Source organism: Seriola aureovittata, chromosome 16 (genome assembly GCF_021018895.1).
Source record: "Seriola aureovittata isolate HTS-2021-v1 ecotype China chromosome 16, ASM2101889v1, whole genome shotgun sequence".
NCBI classification, from domain to species: domain Eukaryota; kingdom Metazoa; phylum Chordata; class Actinopteri; order Carangiformes; family Carangidae; genus Seriola; species Seriola aureovittata.
In genome coordinates, this window is record NC_079379.1 from 22,160,310 (window position 1) to 22,178,122 (window position 17,813).

Here is a 17,813-nt window from a genome sequence, read left to right on the forward strand (position 1 = left end):
GGAAGAAGAAAAAACATTGTATTCCTTGTTCTGAAGCATTGATCCTAATTCTGTTTTAAAACTGTCCATCATGAGTCTGACAGTATTAAAGGAGTGCAATGTCAAATTGGTGGAGTAGTCTCAGGTTATTGCAAATGCTTCAGATTAAAGTAATTTAATTGGTTAAATCAAATGCTTAATAAGTTTATAGATCATTAAACTTGGTGAATGTGCTAATGTGATGAAAACACATGACATGTTTCCATATCAAACCATAGAGTTTTGTATATAGGCACATTCAAGAATTTATTAGCGCCTCAGGTTTACTGAGTTATCTGGACAAACCAATCTGCTTTTGTTGTCCCCAAACCAAGAAGTGTTAATGTTCCAGTTTCACGGAGGTTTCAGGTTTTATTCAGTAAACCTGCTTCTTGGAACAGACCCCAGTTCTAAATATAAAGTACAGGGGTACTCAGCGGAAAACACACACTGACTTTGATGTATAAATAATCAATGACCAACAACACACTCCTGGAAAGTAATTCATATTCCTAGTGATTCATTGAAAAACTTTCTTCTAAAAACAGAAGGATGGATGGATGGATGGATGGATGGATGGATGGATGGATGGATGGATGGATGGATGGATGGATGGACACAAGGTTTTTGCATTATCATTATGAATATTTAAGTGAAAGAAATGGTTATGACATCAGACTGCATTCATATAGTGTGTGATAAACATTTAGAAAATGGTTATGCACCTGCACAAATCATTTGTAGACTGGGGTTTTGAATTGTTTATAATGAATCACAATCAAAATATATTATTTGTTGGCTGATAACAATTTACAAGTGTGTCAAGAAGCATTTCTGTTTTTACGCATGTAAAACAGCTTGATCTCTATATGTAACTATATAAGATTATAGCTTTGTTATCAAGCATTAATTTACCGTTTATACATGTTATGGATATTTAATTGGAGGAATTATATTATTATAGTTATTAACAAGGAAATAATACACACTTAAAATGCCCTTATATCTTCTTTCAGTATCACTACAGAATGTTCTAACTTTAATTAACTGTTTATGTGCTGCTTATGAATATTAAATAACAAGGTGTTAAAGGTTAAACTAAACATTTTCATGAGGATTTAAGATGTCCCTGTGTAATTTGTCCTCTGTCAGTTTGCTTAACCCACCAAAAAAAAAAAAAAAAATCACTGAATTTAAATTCCAAAGAGCTGCCTGGTGTAACATGACACCTTCAGTGTTAACCCGAAGAGACAGAGAAACCTGCATCTATGCATATCCCATTAATCTTATTATAGTCCCATCCTCTCTCTTATTGTTAAATATGCATTAAAAAGAATGGAGTCATTGAGTATATTTGGCATATAAAAGATACGGGCTCATCATTAAAAATCCATGTAAGCCCTTTAAAGCTGAAGAGAGGTGATTTCATGCTTGGCTGCATCATTTCATAGGTGCTGCACTCCACCACAACCACCACTACCACCACCACCACCACAACACAAAACACACACACGCACGCACACACACACACAAGAACACACTCACACACACACACACAGCATCAGATGGTGACGTCCTTGGTTCTGCCTCCCCCGTGCAAGGCTCGGCGGGATGGATGTGGTGTCTGAACTAATGGAGCAGGGAGAACACGGGCTGGCTGTGAATAGAAGGAGGTGGAGGAGAGATCAGGGTGCTCTTGAAGCACCTCTTTGCATTTGCACAACAGCAGGTTACTGTCATCACGGTGGGTTTTTTTGTTGTTTTGTTTTTTTTGGAGAGCACAGTAATATTAAGTGGTGATTGCTGCTGGATCATCTCCCTGGGAGGCAGAACCGGAGACGCTCCCTCCGGACTGTTTGGGCTGCAATTTAAAGGTCCCTTCCTTTTGTTTACATCCGACTTCACGCTCATACATCAACTCGTTGGCTGAAAATATGCTGCTAAATCAGACTTGTGCGCTAATGATACAAATGTGCCAAAAAGTCCCCTAAAGAACATCTGCGGTTCCATAACCATAAAAACATTTTGCCTCTGATTAATGTGGTATTCTTAGGCTCATGGCTCTCCTTAGCAGACCACCAGACGAGATGTTCAATCAACTATGCATGACTTGACCTTAATGGATTTTTCACTAGGAGGCTTGGGTTGGTTATTAGGGAACCAGCTCATGTGGAACAACCTTGTCCCCTTGGGAGGGGAATTACACCAGTTCAGAGGAAACCCACATTATGGCTTGAGGAGAATAGAGGAAAGCACCATTTCCTCTCGACTTGCATATATCTTTCAGTTTAAAATGTGCCAACTGTGTGATCTCAAAAGAATATTTTCCATCTGCTGCTTGATTATAAATTCCCAGTCCTATTATCTTTACTTTACAGTTTAGCGCTGTCAGCCCTTTGACTGCGACGCTCGTCATTTGTCCTCGTTGTTTAATATCGTCTTACTTCTATACACTTGTCACGTCTTTTCACAAGATACCAGACAATAAAATCTGCTCCTGGTTAAATGTGACTTTACAGGTGTGCTCGGGATTGTGTGCGAAGTTTGCCCACATAGTAGACCTTGCACATTTTGCAACGTTGCTGTGGAAATTTAACGGTTGCATCGTGCGCGTGGTTAAAACAATGACCGCCATTGCGGCGCCGACCAGAAGCCTCGATCACCGGGCTCTGTTTACCCCATTCCAATTCGCACACACATCAGTAAATAAACAAACAAAATGGCCCGGTGTTGAATTAATTTTCTCCTCCAGCTGTGTACTCTAATTGGGATAATAAGCTGAAAGGTTATCAACACTCCATGAGGCATTATTCAAGCACCTAGCTTAATCTCTGTTCCCCTCCCCTCGCTTCCTTCAGCAGCGGTGCATGTGTGCTACAAAGTGGGAAACGACACATCATCTGTGTATAACTTTGTCTAATATGACACAATAATGAATGTTAAAGAGGTGCTAAATGATAACTCCTTATTGATTCAATTCAAAGTATGAATCAAGTCTAATCAATTAAAAAAAGTCATTAAGCTGTTTCCCTTTGTTACAAAGCTAGAAAGTATTTAACCCTTGTGTGGTGTTCGGGTCTGTGGGACCCGTTTTCATTTTTTATCAAAAGAAAAATGATATGATTAAGTATTTTTTCAAACCCAGACTCATTGGCCTTGGCTCATTTTCTGTGAAGAATATTTATCAGAACACATTTTCAATGACCACACATTGTACACCCCCCCTACACATTTCTATTACATACAAGATGTTCGGGTCCACTGGACCCGGGGCTAATAAAAGTATGGAAATTGTTGTACCTTCACTCTGTCCTCCACCAGTCTGGGCCAGCTGTTAGTGTGTGTGTGTCTGTGTGTGTGTGTGTGTGTGTGTGTGTGTGTGTGTGTGTGTGTGTGAGTGAGTGAGAGTGTGTGAATGTGAGTTTTGTGTTTCTGCCACTGCCATTCCCACACAAGGTTGCAACATTGTTGCAAAATTCAAGTACCAACACCTGTCTGCTCTCACATTCCCGTACATCTTACCCTCTGTATTGCGGGAACCAATCTTTATTTTCTCATAGTCTATCCCAGATGCAAATTGGGGGCGGGACACTATAAATATAGCTTTGCCAGTGTGGTTCCTTATCACAACTGATCAAGATGGCCAAAAGATTCTCTGTTCAGAGGGCCTTGCAATTGGTTTTTGAAGAGAGTGAAGCTTTTGATGATGATGTAGGCCTGGAGGAAGAGGTTTCAGAATGTGAGGATCACATTACTGAAAATTCAGAGTCTGACAGTGACTTAGAAGAAGCGTATGAGATTGAGCATCAGCTAGCTCCAAAACAAAGATGCCATTTAGGGGCCACTGCCCCTTTAGGCAGTATATACCATCTACACCTGCAAAATATGGTATAAAGATCTGGGCTGCCTGTGATGCCACTTCCTCATATGCTTGGAACTTACAAGTCTACACAGGGAAACCTGATGGACCCTCGTGTGTTGTATAGGCTGGTATGAAAAGGCAATGTGTTCAATGGGGCTGATGTGTTGTCTAAACTGACATGGTTACTATATGTGTTCAGCTGGTGTTGTGTAAACTGACCTGAATTTGTTAACCTCCTAAGACCCGAGCTCTATACTTTGCTATATAGGCTGATTGGGACCTGAGAAAAATGATGTCCACATATGAGGACATTAGTTTTAAATTTCGATTACTGAGTGGCAGTATAATATCCTCATATGTGGTCACCAGGCCTTTGTTGAGAAAAAGTTAGTATTGTGGTCTAGAGAACCCAAAATGTGAGGTCCACATATGTGGACGCCAGGTCCTAGGAGGTTAAATTTCAAATGGTGTTCAAATAAATGAAAATCAATAGTTACAAAAAACCTTGCTTCATTTGTAAATTTGTTGAATTTTTTCCAATCATATCTTGATTGTTATTGATTTTCTTTTTTTATTACATTTTATTAAAAAACAAACAAAATCGAGTAGCACTTTAATTTGTAAGTGTGATCTAAGAAAGGTAAAGGGCAAATATTAACCATAAAAGTAAATGCTGTTTACTGTATATTGCTTGTAATTGAGATGAAGTAAACATCTGTTAAGTATTTTAATAGAAAATTGTTTGATTGTGTTGAATTAAACCCCAACAAATGCAGCGGGTCCACCAGACCCGCCAACACTGGCTGAGTAACAAAAATATGAACATCACACAAGGGTTAAGAAGCCGTGGTTTTCACAGGCTGAATTTAGAAAATGTATGTGAGCTCTCAGTTCTGAAGTTGGAAAAAGCAGAGGAAACATGAGTGTAGCCGATGTTGTCTCAAGTCGGGCATACACGAGTTTCTGACCGGATTTATGAGCCATTCGACTTGTTTTCGGACTGAATTTCAGCTTCACCGTGTGTTGTTTGCTGCACAGTGCACCGGGGGGAAACGAGCAGCGATCAACTGCTCCCGACCGCTCGCTGGACGTTTGGATGAATATCTGACATGTCTGAAATTTTGGTTGTCAGCCTCTCGTACAGTTGAAGCAGAGCCACAAAGCGTCATACGGACAGAAAATATGGAGGAGAAAGGTTGGCAGGAAAGAGCCACCAAGCTTCAGCTGCCTGGTTCTATTGTTGTTGTGATTTAGCAAGCTGGTTAGCTTGTTAGTTTGTTAACCCTGATGATAATTAAATTAAAAAGACTTGGAAATATGAATTTTCACATTTGACTCCTGTGCAATTACACTATTTTCAAGGATCAAAATATGTGAAAGGAAACTGAAACAACAACAAAAGAAACACAAATACAAAAAAAACAAACCCTTAGCTCAAGGCATACTTACATAGGTTTTCCTGGAGTTTTCAACTGCATCACATGGTCCAGCAGATGAAGTCTTTGATTTGATAACACATCGGATCTTTCCTGAAACATTTGAAATTAAAGGTGTTAGTATTAGACATAAAAGCTGGCAGGCTTAAAAAAAAAATAATAATTCAACATTCAAAAAGTAACAGAATTGAAGCAGCAGAGGCCGAAATATCTCGACCTTTAGTCACTAAGATTAGTTATACACCCAGAAACCCTGGATCCTTCATTTCCCATAATGCAACATCGATAATAGCATCTTTCAATAGGCTGTTGCTGCCTGATAAACCTTCTTTAAACCTGGTTTGTGAATCTACACAATACAATACGAATCCACTACAGGAAGTGACACGACTTAAGTTTCAGTCCAGATTGTCTGAACAAAAATGATTTGATAAGTGAATATTAACTGACGGGCAAATGATTTCCACAACTCAAGGCCGTTTTCATCATTACTCTTCATTTATTCTTTGTACAGTGCAGAATAGCTGCAAGTCATGTGACCTATTCATCAAAAAAATACAATGCTCTTCTTTTCATTATAGGTCAACAGTGACATTACAGCGGCCTCGTCACTGCTCTCACTTCAGGAGTGTTTACAGGTTGTGTTTTTTCTTGCTGAACCAAGTCCAGGTTCACAGGAGAAAACACATCTAGGCCACGTAATTAGACCATGAGGCAAAGTAGCACAACAGATCCAGACAAGACCAAAGTTCTGCAGCCGTTCTAGCTAAGAGTGTGAAATCATAAATACAAAGTCCAAACACAGACATTGTAGGGGCAAATCATGGCAATTATAGAGTTGACTAACTAACTTTATATAATTATAATAATTATTATAATAATGTAGAAATTGAAAGAGAAAAATCTTCCAGTAAATCTCACTAGGAGCATGATGGGAAATAATCTCAAAGAAATCTGATCATAGTCTTGCAAATAGTGACCCTGCAACATCCCCAGTCTTATCTTATAGTCTGTGACTAAAAACTCTGTGACTTATGACACATTGTCTTGAAATGTGAGAGGGCGTCAGACTTCAGCCTTTTAAGAGTCTTAAGAGTTAGGCTCAGCTGTATTCAGGCTCAGCTCTGGACCTAATGCTAATCGTAGTTATAATTTGTTAACAAGCAGTGCAAGTCACACTAACTGCCCTGTGAGGTTCATTAATGCTCATTAAACACCAGATACAAAATCACTGATTTCATGAAAGCATATATTCATATATTATAAATGATTATATGATACGTTTAAGCATATAAGAACAAATGAGCTTATGATTATAATATCTTAGTATTAGAAGACAAGACTAAAAGTTGTAATTACTCACAAAAAAAAGCTAAATCACCGGATGAATACTGTTTTAAATCAAACTGGTTTAACCTCTGCTCTGTACAGCAGTGTGTGTGCAACATGTCAGACTCAGCTCATCAGGCTCAGGCCTACAGTGTCTTTCATTACTCCAATCTGTATTTTGTCAGCCGCAGCTTAAGGCTCAACTGTGCTTTAATTTTAATGGTACTGCCATATTTGCACAGAGCTGGTATCAATTTAGATATTTCTGTGGGAGCAGCTACATCAGTTCAGACGGCATTGTGTTCACTCTGTCTTTTGAATAACTATCGACAGCACATCTGTTTGATAAAGCGATACTAATATGATAACAGACCACCCAAAATGAGGTACATCACTTACAGAAAGACTCTAAGCTCAGTTGCATTACATGATACAGATCAGAGACATGGCATTCCCCTGCTGCTGTAATTATGCACCGCAATGGTGCCAATGCATTTAAAGCAGCCACATTATTACAACTGACAGTAGACTCATCTCTTCATCACTTATTCAGTGTGAGGCAATTTTCCAAGGCCTCCCCAGATGGTTGTCAATTTTATGCAAAATGGAAAAGAGATTCAGTCCAGCCAAGCTCAAATTGATATCTCCAAGCCTCAGGTTGGATAGTTATTTTCAAGCCTTGAAATAAAAGTATGGGGTCTCGGACTCATATATGTCTGACAAAAGTGACAAAAAAAATACATGTTTCCCACAGATATTTTTCAAGAAGGATAACAAAACATCCCAGCTGGCTTTTATGGAACCATTTATTCCACTTTAACATCACCCACACTTTTGTGGGTCATTTAGGTTGCCTTAAAAGTGGCCATTAGCACAGCTTTCAGAGACAGGGACCTCTTGTACGAGGAGCACCACTTGATACAAAGAGCTTTCCTCTTCTGATCTTTCTGTCTAAATGCATGGCCTCAGCCCCAAAACAAACACATCACGCAGGGTTAAATTATAATGTGTCCAGATAACAGTTTGAAATGCATTAATGGCACACGCATCAAGTGTATTCACTCTACAGCCTATTATTAGTAAATACGACTTGCTCACACAATGCAGCTTTTCATTATCAGTATAAAACCCTGACACTATCCTGCTGTGCCATTCATGCACATCTTGTATATGACTGTGATTTGTTCTTTCGCTCTTGTTTTTCACTTTTATTTGATGGGTTGTTTTTTCTTTGAGTCCATGATGAACAGGCTGGACTTGACCTCACTGAACCCCTGCCTCACACACTGTCAGCTGACTGACATCCACCGCTGTGAACAAAAAGGCACTTTTACAGTAATATAATTGCTTTTTTCAGTTATGTTTTTGTTAAATTTCAAATGGTGAAAATATTCCAACATCCAAAGACTCACCTCCTTAATTTGTACTAAATTACATACAGGACATTATACTGCAAAGCCACAGGTGAGAAATGGCTCCGGGATACCCAGTTGTCAATATTTATACACTGTCAATGTTGTGAATTGTTTCCACTTGTCGGTCAGAGTTGAAGCTGATTGATTCTCATTTTACAACATAAGAAAGTTGGAACTAGCAGCTCAAACAAAGGCAGTAACCTGATCGAAGTGTTAGCGGCCACTGGTCATTCTCTGCATAGACGATGTTAGTTGACTGGCAGCTGCAGATCTTCCTATGCTCAGATGGGCATGAATGACTGTGTTAGAACTACAACTCCCAAGGTGCTTTTTGGTAAGAATCACCAAACTTAAAATTGTGTTACTAATCTAACTAAGGGTCCAAAAGTTCCTCTAAAGCCGCGTTTCCACTGCAGGAACTTTCCCCAGTGACCAGGAAGCTTTTGAGGAACTATGCGCGTTTCGACCACAGGATCCAGGGTCTAAATATATTTTATTTTGTATTGAATCAATGCAGGACTCAATTTGTCCCGTATACTCGACTGGACGTCGATTAATTTTTCATACGTCATCGGCCTGATTTGCATAATCTTCCTGGGACGTGCAGCAGCCCACCCTGAGTTTCAAAACTGCTTTTCAGAAAACTATGGGTCCATCTTTATATACAGTCTATGATCCAGACATGCTGCTGACACACAGTACGTACGGCCATGAGTCCATATCCATCACTGGTCTTTGAGGATATCTGTTAATATCCCACATGACGACCGTGCTAACAAAGTAAAATACAGTATGAAAGATAATATGCAGCTGGTATAGACAGGGACTTATTTTATCTTCTGCTGTGTTTCAGTTCTGCTACATAACAAAAGACTCTGCAGAGAGCCACAGAGGGTTTAAATTGATGTAATGACTGTAAAAGATGCGGTACCCTTTGCTTTGATTTATTAGCTACCGTTCAATGTAACTGTACCCACATTTGAAAGGTACATATTGGTCACAGCCCGCTATCGATTTCTCTGCAGTTAAATGGATGGCTTTGTTTAGCAGTGAAAAAGCGAGCAATTTTACCCGCACCAGCAAGCTGTTTAATAGTCCCAAATCTATATTTCATTAAAATGATGACACATTGCACCCCTCGCCCTCTCCTAACTCCTGTTCTATTGATCTCCAACAGTTTGGGCCTTGTATAGGATAATAAATTGTCCCGGTATCAGCGGCATTCTTTTTTAAACACTCAACTTCCATTATACTTATAATGAAACACAGGAATCACAAACTGAAATGAGGGAATTTGAGGTCAACGTGCTATGAATCCTTATCACTCCAAATGCGTTATAGCGCAATTTCGTCCTCATGATTTCCATGCACAGCAGATGGACAGTGAGTACAATCTAGGAATGTTCTCACATGATGTACTGTATGCGCTCTAACAGAGGAGGAGAAACAGGTGAATCCATCTCACTTAGCGGCTCATAGTTGCCCATTTTCTTTTAAGGGGGGGGGGGGGGGGGGTAACAGTGAAAGGCGCGGAAATCAATTGCATTTTCTCTATTTTTCTCCACTCACACAAACTCTGCTCACAAGTGCCCCTGAACGATCCCCGGGAAAATCCCCGCTTCACAAGCTCGCAACGTGTCATCATTCATGAAACGATGACCTTTACTGTCCCTAAACGCCACGTAGCGTTTAGCTGGAAAAGACAGCGCTGGACTTTTCCTGCTCTCCTCCTTTTTTTTTTTTTTTTTTTCGTTTTATTTTCACACAATTAAACCCAAGTAAAGAGCCAGAGCAGCTCAAATTGGGATGAGAGAATGTTTCAGTAATGGGAACCTGTTGTGTTTATGATGAATACTGGCCAATCTGTCTGCCTCTGGAGGGTAAACAAGTTTGACATTTGGTGTTGACCTTATCCCTTCTATTAGGCTGCTTGTTTTTCTGACAGAGATGGATAAGGGTGCTTTTTCTCATTTCATCATATAGAATGATGCTGGTTAACAAGGTGTCCTTGTTAGGTCAAAGCGTATTCACATTTACATGTTTCACTGGGACTGTCACATCTGAGGTGAGCTCATAATGAACACGAGCTGCTGTGGCCACTGGTGTACAAAAAAACCAAAACAAAACATGTTGACTTCTAGTTTTATTTTTTTGTCAGGGTCCAATAATTTTCAGATCCATGAATGTCTATCAATACTCACTAATAATGAATCAGTTCATTATTAAACGGTTGTATGAAAGCTTGCACAGGAAATAAATAAAAGCCAGCTGAGGAGGAGAAGACGTTACCATGGCTGAGCATAAGAGAATAGAGTGCCGCTGCCTACACAAAGTCAAAGAGTAAATCAAAGAGACGTCACAATACTGAACACACCGCTTGATTGACAAGTGACCTCTGGGAGGTGCAGTGCAGGAACGCCGCAGCAAGATGCTAATCAGGATTAGCACCTGGGATCTGTGGTGTGCGGCGGCCGACTGTGATAAAAGAACAGACGTGGAAGTTTGACCCAGAGTGACCCAGACGCACTCTACTCACCTTCATGTATCTCTTTCACCTCACAAAGTATTATAAAAGCTTTACTGTGACCGTGCATTTCCACATTACTGAAAAATATGAGGACATGAAGGAAACTAAGGCATTTCTGATGGTGTCTGTCTTGGCTCAGCTGTACCAAAATAAAGTTTGCAGGGACGACTCATGAAATGTGATTAATTTATGACCTTTCTCCACACAAACCTAATTAACCCACCAGTCAAATCCAGAATATACTATGAGCTCAAACAACATGCGATTCATTTTTTTTTTCCTACTGTATCTGTGTTGCTGGACTCACAGTAAATCTTGAGCTGATCTGTACGGCACCATTAACATAAAAGGGTCAGCTTAGGTTTTTCTTACTTTAGTCAACTGCAGTGCTTTTGACCAGATGTGTGGGTTTCACATTGCTTAGCTTGTCCATAGAAGGTTACCCAAGACTTCTAAAAGCCATGAGGTTATTTCAGTATTAAATTATGAGTCATAAAGATGATCTGCTTATGTTAGAAAACAACACGGAGCAGCACCGCAGTCACAAGTGGGATTTCATACTACATAAGAGACATTAGCTCTGGGGGCAGAAACTCACCTCGCAGGGTCCTGATTAAAAATCAGACTGATGCAGCAGGTGTTTCTCTTGAGGTTGATCCAGCAGAACGGTAATTCTAACTGCTACTGGAGACTGTCCTCCTGTGAAAAACAAGCCCATAGGTCGTTTGTTCAGCAGGTTATCATGACCCATAATTACATTTTGTTGCTAGGCGACATCTAGTGGTCGTAGACATAATGACAGGAGCAAAGGTAAAAAAAAAAGTGCAGTGACGTAATATAAAGAGAGACAAAGTACAGGAATATGACGCAGGAGAGCGGTGTTCGATTCCCATGTGAATGTAGCAGTTTCTGCTATTTCTATTATCCACGAGCGCAAAATTAACTACGTTATTACTGTTACCGTGACAACAAAGAAGCACATATTTTAACCCAAACCACAATCTTTTCCTAAACCTAACCAAGTAGTTTTTCTGCCTAAACCTAGCCAAGCATGACTGCTATTATTGTAACCATGACAACAAAGGTCCAGTACACCTGCCGCCGTGGGGGCGAACATTATGGTTGGAGGACTTGTTGGCTACTGACCCATTAGTGACTTCATAGCTGGTTGCCGACGGATGCCTTCTTCTAAACCTAGCAACCATCATCATCAGTACAATCCTGTTAGTTAGTTAGTTAGTTAGTTAGTTAGTTAGTTAGTTAGTTAGTTAGTTAGTTAGTTAGTTAGTTAGTTAGTTAGTTAGTTAGTTAGTTAGTTAGTTAGTGTACCGGCTAAAAACACAAAACTCACTATGTAACTGAACTTTGCCCTTTCTGCTCATCTTAATGACGTATTTTTTCGTCGTAGTTTTATTTTTGTAGTATTTTTTGTTTTCAAAAGCATTTTTCATAGACAATAATTGTTACTAACTAACTAACTAACTAACTAACTAACTAACTATGGCAATGTCTTACTTTGGTTTATGACCAAATTAAATTTCAGCGCCAGCTTTCTTATCATCCTGCAGGTCATTGGGTTTGCATGCACACAGGACGCCGGCATTCACAAATATTTGCAGAACTAATGACATTCCCATCAGCCACAGCTGTACTTTGTGGTTTGTGCTAAATAGCAAATATTAGCATGCTAACATGCTAAACTATGATTATGACCACGGTAAATCGTACACCTGCTTGACACAGGCATTGCAGCATTATCATTGTGAGCTTGTCAGCTGATAGCATGTAGCCAAAAATGCTACTGCACATTAAGAACTTAAGGAGAATTATTCAAGATGAACATTCCCCTGCTTAAGAAATGTAGTTTTACCATCTAAAACCAATAATTAAAATCAAGTATTCATGGGCATCCCGATAGCTGAGTGGTGAGGGCGCATAACAAGTGGGCACAAATGCCCTGAGCAATAAGTCCCTATACGCTCTGTCAATCTTCACTGGCCTCCCAAATAAAGGCAAGAAAATCCCCCCCCCAAAAAAAAAACAAAACAACAAAAGAAAAACATCAGGTCTTTCACAAAGTATTTTTCAGTCAGGCCAACGATTTAACGAACCCTGATCCCGTGATCATGATGATGGCTGTGTTTTGGCCAAGGTTAGCATTCTTGAGTCTGTGGTACTTCTCCAGGCTTGTGAGGCTTTCTGAATCATAAACATCTTTCTTTTGTCAGTTCACAGACTCTGGGACCTGTGAGAACACATTACAAGGCCTGTGCCTCCACCTGAACCCTGGCTCTGATTACAGAAAAGAGCAGGTGTGAATTAAGCGGGTGCAACAGGATAGCTTCCTGTGAATAAATGCATTTTGATTATGAGCAAACATTGCCCTCCTTTGGCCCTCATTATGCAAATGAGGAATTGTATTTTAGGGGAAGGGAAGGGATGCAAGGCAAGGGTGATTTGTTTGCAGGAGGATTTTGTGCAGCCTGGCAGTCATATGCTGTTGATTAACGGACTAATGGACAGGCAGCAGAGTGGGGTGAAGTAATTTCATACCAATCACTATTCATTACTTAATGAGAGATGATGACTCGGGGCACTCTCCAGCTCAAATGGCAGCAAAAGGCAAAGTTGATGAATCGTAATAAAAAAATCATATCATTATTTACCTCTTTAAATTCACCGGGGCCAAGGAACATAATTAAGAGGCGCACGGGACAAAGATGGAACAGTTTTTTTTTTCCAAAGAAAGACAATCATTTATCATGACCTAATAGGATTTTTGTTTACGGCTCAGGCCATCATAATAGCCACAGTCTTTACCTGTTGAACCAAAGTATAATCGAATCAAATAAACATCCACAATATAGTTCACCTTTGTGATGCAGCTCGGTAACGCACGGCTTCCCATTTACTCTGCAGATGAATGAAACAGAAAGAGTCGTCTTACTTAATGATTTCACTTGATTAAATTTTGCGGGATTTTATTTTAATGACATGTTATTTCTGTAGTTTGTGCAGCGGATAATGAAGTTGTAATCTTAAAGCAATGATACAAGAAAACATGTTTATTTGAGCTACTGAAATGGACAGTGTTGTGATTGACAAACAGAGCGGAGCTAAACATTAGGACACACAGCGGGACAGTATAATGAAAACATTCTTCATGCAGTGGTAATTGACAGAGTAATGTATGTACAGAACATTTCAAAATGTAAATTATAAGCTTGATCTGTCTTTTCTATTTAATTTGTGTCTCTCAAAGTCCAAAGTTCACTACGTATTAGTCGATATGGTGTAATACAATATGCACCACTAAATTACAATATCATATGAAATTAAAAAAGGGACTTGAACTGGGCCCTACAATATTTCTTAATCCTGAAGCCTTGTCTTGTTCTTTTTTTTTTTTAATTTTGGTTAATTGTTTTAAATAACTATTAGATACCAATTGAAAATATGAAAATGACGCCCACATTGTAATAAACAACTAAAACTACTTGGTTATGGTTAGAAAAAGATCGTGTTTAGTTTAAAAGTCTACAACAGGATGTTCAACCGAAACACAAAAAGAGGTTCTTTTAAACAACCAATGCTGCTCTTATATAAATTTATTTATAAATCTGAACATTTGTGAAGCTGGAACCACTGAATATTTTTTGCTTCATAAATTACAGGAGCGATGATTATCCGAATTGTTGACACTTCATTTTCTGTCAAATCAACATCAGTTGTTTCTGATCTAAATATGCCAAATATGTGTTTGTTTACTTGAAGGTGGCCTGGCCGGGGCCTGCAGCTCATTTTATTGCCCCCTGCCATCCTCATGCAGGTTGGCCCGGACATGGATGACACACCTTCTTTCAAATCCATCATTCATCCTGACAGTAATGCAGTAAATGTCCTCTGTGCTGAGATCACAATGAGAATCATTGTACATCCAAAAATAATGATTCCGCTTCAGCGTCAGCTTCACAGTCTTCAGAAAAACATTATTAATGTGCCATAAATCACAGTTTTGCTTGTTAAAGAATTGCAGGATTTTTGTTTTATGTCCCCATTTTTACAATGAGATATGTGGTAGATTTTATGGGTTTCAAAGCAGCTTTCATTTCTATCTCTGCAGGATTTTTTGGTTTTTTTTAGAGAGCTGTTACTGCAGGAACTGAGGTGCCCAGATGAAGTGCAGAAGTGCATATGGTCCAATAATCTAATCCATATGGTTGAAGTTATTCCTCATGTAAACATCCAATTAAATATGCTCACTCATTCTCCTCGTAGTGTTGATCTATCATTACTGAACAGGTGCTGTTTGAATAGAGGACTGTGTAAATTTTGGAGCTTGCCGAATCTCTCCTCTCCCTTGACAGTTGGTGTGCGCGTTTGTGTGTGTGTGTGTGTGTGTGTGTGTGTGTGTGTGTGTGTGTGTGTGTGTGCATGAGCAGAAAAAGAGAAAGGAAGAGAGGGAAGTAAGTCATATTTCAGATCACTTCACCAATGTGCAATAGTCCCCTGAGGGAGGGAGGAGGTACGCCCACACTGGATTGATTTTGGTCATCACAGTAGATCACATTGCAGCCACAGTAAATCTGAATTATGCCGCCACAGTATAAGCCTCAGAAAACTCCCAACTGTGTGGTCACGAGCTCTTCACTGTTCAAAGGTCTGACAGTAATGATGATCATCATGCTTTCACAACGGTATTTTCAATTTTAGTAAAAGCAGCAACTGCTGACTACAGCCCTGCAAAACACTAAAATATCACAGTTTTCAACATTCACTAACAACTGTCCCAGATCACACCACAATTAAAATAATAATTATAATATTACATTGAGGCTATGGTGCCGGCGGCTCTTTCTGACAGAACCTGTCAGTATGCTAACGGTTAGCTGTCATACCCAAGTGACAGTCTGTCTTTTCTAAAGAGCTTCAGGAGGCCTACGCCGCTATGCTGCGCGTTTACTTACATGTGTGTTCACACTGGCTGCAGTCTGTTGCATCCAGCCAATACTGCTCTATCTTTCTACATAGAGTTTGCCTTGGATAATGATCATCAGCAAGCTACTCAAATGTTGGATTTCTGTTTGTTATGAATTCATTTCTGATTTATTTTGGACACACAATGTCACAAAAATACCACTATCTCCACATGCAGCTGCTAAAAAGCTAAAATAAAGTATAGTAGTTATATTTTTCATGTCTCTGACGCACATTCAGCCTAGACAGTGAAACTATAATGAAAGGTGCCAGTTTTAAATAATGTTGCTGGTATGATGACAATATGACTATCAACAGTTTTATTTTTACTAGGACTACTTGCTGCAAATGTTAAAAAAATATGCAAGACGCAGAATTCTAGATCTCGTGTGTTCGCTCTAACCCGTTAACATGGGCGCCGAAATGAAAGCTAAGGCGTTCCTCGGGTGCCACACACACGTGCAACCAGTGTGTTCCCGGCCTTCTTTCATTAGGTATCGCACAATGAAAATGCTTTTGAGTTGAGTCATGTAGTGATATACTCAGCCAATCATGTGGCAGCAGCACAGCGCTTCAGTTAATGTTCACAAAAAACAATGGGTAAAAATGCGATCTTAACGACTTTGACCGTGAAGTGGTTGTTGGTTTGAATGTTTCTGAAACTGCTGATCTCCTCTCACACACAACAGTCTCTAGAGTTTTCACTCACAATGGTGCCTTGTTGATGAGAGAGGTCAGAGGAGAATGGTCCGACTGGTTGGAGCTGACAGAAAGGCTACAGTGACTCCGATAATCACTCTTTTTATAACTGTGGTGAGCAGAACAACCATCTCAGAATGCACAACACGTCGACAACAAAAGAGAAGACTACATCAGGTTCCAGTCCTGTCAGCCAAGAACAGAAATCTGCAGCTGCAGTGGGCACAGACTCAACAAAGCTGGACAGTTGAAGGATGGAAAAATGCAGCCTGGTCTGATGAATGTGGATTTCTGCTGAGGTACGCAGATGTTAAGGTCAGAATTTGGCAACAACAGCTTGAATCAATGGACCCAACGCGCCTTGTGTCAACAGTCGAGGCTGGAGGTGGTGGTGTAACGGCGTGGGGAAGGTTTTCTTGGCACACTTTGGGCCCTTAATACCAATCAATCATCATGTACTTCAGTGGCCTTCCCAATCACCTGATCTGAATCCAGTAGAATACCTTTGGGATGTGGCAGTATGGCAAATAAGGAAAGAAAGGAAAATTTCAAACGTATTGTGAGAGAAAATGGAGGAACTCCCCAGTATTGGTGTGGTGGCTCTCTTGAGAATGAAATGTCAGAAATATTGGATAATGAAGAAGAAACACACATCTTGTTGCCATTGTAATTACTAGACAATAGATATAATTTACAATAATTAATTTGCATTGAAATATGTCCATTGTACCTTTTTCTTCCCAAATAAAAACTCTATAATAATAGCACTGTTAAAGTGGTCAGCCTGTAGTAAACATGCTAGCAGATTAGCTCTCCGGTGGTAGTGCTAGCTTGGTTACCCTAATCAGTCATGTGACCCTCGCCTTCAAGTCTCCCTCCATCAAATCTCCATAGTTAGCACCTAAAGAAACCAAGATTTACCCCATAGAAACTCTTCCAGTCATTTACCCAACACTTACACATTGAAAAGTCAGTACAGTATTTGATATTTTACATTAGAAAGTGATACTCTAATTATCTAATAATTACTAAGGATTTAAAAAGTGCTTACAGAGAAATTTATTATTCTAGGTCCCACCTAAAAGCTAATTTGTTACCCCCTTGAAGGAGCTATCGGTAAGTTAGCTATTGCTACATAGCCAACGTTAGCATTAACAGTCTTGCCAAGACCTTGAGCCATCGTTGAATTCACAATACAAGAGGTTATAATACGTCCTCTGAGCAGCACTACTTCTTCAAGGCAGATTGGACGCTACAGTGACTCGGTATCGGAAAGAGAGGAGACGGGACTAGCTGATTAGTGGGCTAACTTCAGTAGAAGAAAAGAAGTAGAACCATCAACATCCTAACAGTACGTATACCCTGTTAAGTATTACAGTATGCACAAAATACTAAATGTAGAAAATATTTACACTGTAATTTGTTAGCTCTACCCCAGCATCCTGTAAATCAATACTTGTGCAGATAGCAAACAAAACAAAAGCAGAAAACACTGCGGCAACTTTAAAAACTAAGTGTTACTTTTAATATTACTGCTCCGTATTGACTTG

General features: G+C 39.6%; 1 long non-coding RNA gene across 1 annotated transcript in view; it reads right to left on the reverse strand.

Moving 5' to 3' along the window:
* The window catches only part of LOC130183969 (uncharacterized), a 31,708-nt gene extending 20,424 nt beyond the window's left edge, over positions 1-11,284 (reverse strand). Inside the window, exons 1-2 of the long non-coding RNA XR_008829908.1 lie at positions 11,186-11,284; positions 5,330-5,409 (exon numbers count right to left, since the gene is read on the reverse strand). This is a non-coding gene — a long non-coding RNA (uncharacterized LOC130183969). The remainder of the gene's footprint in view (positions 1-5,329; positions 5,410-11,185) is intronic.
* Between the last annotated feature and the right edge of the window lie 6,529 nt (positions 11,285-17,813).